Genomic DNA, 4,207 nt, shown 5'->3' with positions numbered 1-4,207 from the left:
ATTTTAGTGTACGTTTCTTGCACTCCGAGTACTCTTGAATGTCGAGCGTAACAGCTCTAAAGGCTTACGTATATCACCCTCACCTTTGAACACTACGGAAATACCAGGCTTAGCATTGTTGCATACGGGAAGGCGTGCCCGAGCCGAGCTCCGTCGCATCAGACATGCGTGTAGTAGGGTGGTGAAACCAGCGGCCAGCCAATGTAGCTGCCTCGAAGATGACCAGAAGCTGAAGGCAAACCTAACTTGTTTACGTCATGGTTTGAGATCGGCGGACACCAGACACGAGCAATGCCCCGACGGGCGAGGTTGCAATACATGACGCGAACAGAGTGACCGCACTGATTCACTGTTCAAACAGGAAGGCACAGCTCTTGGGGGGGGGGGGGGGGGGTCTTATTTATAACCAAGTGCTAACGGTCACAGCGAGCGTTCTCTCTAGATTATAACACGACACGAACGTAAGAGACATACACAACACTCTTTCCAGGGTTCGTGAGCGGTCGGTAGTAGGGCAACGCCACCGAGACTGGCTCAAGGACGTGGGGCTGCCTCTGTGACGTAGACGTGTTGGGACCCGCGGATGCGTAGGAAGGCTACAACAGAAGTTGTTATTTTAGTTTTGTGCTTGGCTGACTTCATTGCGGCTACACGTGTGATATAATGTATAAAATTAGGAAGGAAAAGACAGAGCAGACCACTGCTTTCTACACCCATCAACGTTTTATTGATTTATTTGTTAGAGTTTGCAGCTTCCGCTTCTTAGTCTTGGCTGCGTCCGGCGCTTCGTTGTTTAATCGCATGCCAAGGTTCTTTAGCAGACTGTTGGTAGTGCATCACTATATGTATTTCAGCACCACTTCATGTCTGCGCCCCTGTTCGCAAACGTCGAAGTCTGAAGGCTACTCGTCGCTGAGCAGTTCCAGTGTTAGTTTCGTGGCCACTTTACGTTGGTTTTGAAATTTTACAAATTCGGCACATTTGGAAAGCTCTTTCACAACACTGTAATTATGAGCCACAGCATTCGCAACTGGCATTGCTGGGTAAACCAGTCCTCCGCTGTCAGTTTCTTTGACCAGACTGTACATCTGATTTTCGGGCGAAACTGCGGCAGTTTTGTCAATTGTAAACAGCGCTTTGCATTCGTCACATTTAAACCTCGGCACAGCGATGCGCACCGGGTAACCAGCAACATAGGCAATCACTGCAATGACATCCTTCATCTTTGATAGCGCCTCCTGGGTCGAAACAACGTTGAATTTTCCACTTGGCACAGCTGCCTGCATTTGGAGCTCTCCCCAAATCTGATTTTGGTCGTTGTCGACTGTGGACGCCCTGCTCATTTGCGGTGGTGTGCTTTGCAGTCCTAACATGTTCTCAAACTCATACATTTGTCTTACGAACTAATGATACTGCGAGCCAGCCAGTCGTCGGTAGCAACCAAAACGGTCTACCAGAAGGTCTGTTTGGAAATTCCCAAGAAGCACAAACGACATCTTGAGCTCCTCGAAGATATATGCACACATTTCAATGAACGCCCGAGTCGTCCGAATCAGAGTGCCATGTGTCTGATCAGACAACTTACAGGCATCCGCTCTCCTTTCCTTCAAATCCTCCAACCTATGCAAAAAATTGTTGAAGAAGAAAACCCCGGAGTTGCATGAAGAGGGCCAGAAGGGTCTTTGCAAGTCACCACTTAGTGTCAGTCTTTTGAAAGGAGTCTTTACATCAATGAAACTGGCGGTTTCATCGTGGTGCTTCAGGTTGTGCTTGACTCCAATGACTCGAAGTGCATCGATCCTTTCCGGACTCGCTGAATACCTTCAAAGCAGGTTTAACATCCTCTTTCTCGATGTCTAATTGAGAAACAGCTTTTTTAGACAAAGTGTAGCCGTAGCCAAGCAACTGCTCACTCTCTAAATGTGCGCGTTTTTCACTGCCTTGAAATACGCACACTGCATGTGCAGCTGCGCTGCTGGGCCTGGTTCAAACTCGGGGAACCAGAAGCACTGGTCGTTTTGTTTTAACCACTTGTTTCGCAGGCACATTAGTAAATGCACTGGGTCAATGACAAAAAACAATGGCCTTTGAGGTGATTTATTTTGACACGAATTTTATTTTTACCAGTGATTTATTTTGACACGAATTTAGGGGCCTTGCTCCGCGAGTACTTAAAAGAAACCATTGCACTTCGATGTACTGCGTTGTTGTCATTCAGAACACACATCACTTTATGTTATTTTTTTAAGCCACAAATGCCAACTCCTAAAACGGTGAGCAGAAACTTTCCATTAGCCTTATGAACAGGTACAATGTGTTTTACCTCCTCTAACTTCCTCATCAGGCTGTGTACCATAAATACAAATGCGCCATTTGCTACTAGTGCGTTGTTCAGCGCGATACCAGCGACGGCGCTTCCCCCATAGTCGAAAAATGGCTTTAGATAAATTTCGTCCACAATCAAAGTCGCGTAGCGATGCTGCTCATTCCACTCGAATATCTTCTTGGCCATGTAGCGGAGGAAAGTGTTGTCTTGGTGCTCTAGGTGGGGGTTCATTCGGAGAGACGAACATATTGACATATGCTCCTCGGGTGTGGCATCATGATGCTCCCGTGACCGCGCATGTACTTGTACGCGTGAGGCGATACACTAAATAGTACTCAGCACTAAACCATGAATTCAACTGAGCTGCTTCGTTGTTCGTTTTTGTTGACATTAACTTCACTTGCCAGCGAGCAGTTAATGGTCGGGGTGTTATCGTTTTCTTGTGCTGTGGATATTTCTCTCGGAACACAAGCGACAGTCTCCAAGATGTCTCTGGCTCTCTGGTTGAGTTCTCAGAGCTTGAACTCTGGGCACTCTCGAACCCCTCGACTCTTTTCAGCAACTCCAGCAGCCGTCGTTTGCTGTCAACCGCGGACGGAACTACCATTCTGGACCCGAGCCGCGAGCCGCTTCACTGATGCTTTTGCGACGTTTGAAATAGGAGTTACGTCGATTTTTACGACAACCTAGTACTTAACCTAAGGAGCGTTACTGTAACAAATATGAGCTAAAATGACATTTTCGTTGCATTCGATGAGATTCCAAAATGTCAGCTTCTTGTCTTGAACGAAGTTTGCGACGTGTTTCAAATCGCAAAGCTTATCTGCTCCGTTCTCTTTCTTGACAGTAAGAATTGACTCGGCGAGCACTTTCTCAAGGGAAGCTGCCTCTAAGCGCATTCGCTTGCTCTCTGGATCCTCTCTTCCAGTGCGTTCTATGGACAGGTAGCTTGCACAACCAGGGAATACCGGCGGTACTGCATCAGCTCGAAGCAACAAACGTGAGAGTGGTGCGGTCACTGTACGGCCTGTGGCTTGTCAATACAGCTTGTTTACCGAATGATGTCTTCGGCTTTAAAGAGACGCTCGCACACCCAAACAAAATTACATATCCTAGCATCAGTACGGCTACATTTTAACAGCAGCGGTACATCGAGGGCTTTGCATGACGCGTTTAGGCGGAGCGTGCTAAGAAAATCATAAAGCATTCACAATGTCTTACCCTGGAGTTTGCTGACATGACCAGGTTTTCACGTGGAATAGCACGTATCCAGGCGTGGCTTGCTTCATCGTCTTGAGGGAAAGAAAAACGACATGCAGCTTGGGGCCTGTCTTGTAATTCCCATTGCACCATGGCACACAAAAATGTCGAGGCATTTCGCCGTTGATTTTAACTCGGCAGAAGCCTGTTCGGCACACATAACACGCGATAAACACCGATGTCACAACCCGTTGCGGAATCACGAACATAAACGAATATTCAAGCAGCAACAACTATTTTAATGCATGCGTCCGTGCAACGGACGCTCACAGCACGTCGAAACATGCCCAGACATGCCCGCCACGCTGAGGCCAACTTACGCCGCTGCGGGGACCAACGCCACATAGCGGTGGCGTGTGCCACTTACTCATGACGTGTATTTACGGGCGCGCTGGAGTGCCCCGGTCTGGAAAGAATTTCCTCTAGGTGGCGTTGAGATGCGGAACACGTCGAGTGCGAGAGAGGGGAGAGAGGAGGTCGCAGAAGCAGCTTCCGCATCATTCGGACAAGTTGGGGAATGGCTGGTCTGAGAACGCCGAAGTTTGAACCGCGCCGATAGGTGCGGCACTTTGGTGCCAATCCCTCCATCATCTGACCACCGTAGGGAGGCGCCAGCGATGC

General features: G+C 48.4%; 2 pseudogenes; both read right to left on the bottom strand.

The window, feature by feature from the left end:
* Positions 1-902: 902 nt before the first annotated feature.
* Positions 903-1,961, bottom strand: LOC144177959 (uncharacterized; annotated as a pseudogene).
* A 275-nt stretch (positions 1,962-2,236) lies between these two features.
* On the bottom strand, positions 2,237-3,702 carry LOC144177957 (uncharacterized; annotated as a pseudogene).
* Positions 3,703-4,207: the final 505 nt, after the last annotated feature.

Source organism: Haemaphysalis longicornis, unplaced genomic scaffold (genome assembly GCF_048455015.1).
Source record: "Haemaphysalis longicornis isolate Haplotype H1 unplaced genomic scaffold, Haemaphysalis longicornis Haplotype H1 scaffold_35, whole genome shotgun sequence".
Classification (NCBI taxonomy): Eukaryota; Metazoa; Arthropoda; class Arachnida; order Ixodida; family Ixodidae; genus Haemaphysalis; species Haemaphysalis longicornis.
Note: the sequence above shows the minus strand (reverse complement) of the source record. Positions and strands in the feature narration are given on the sequence as shown.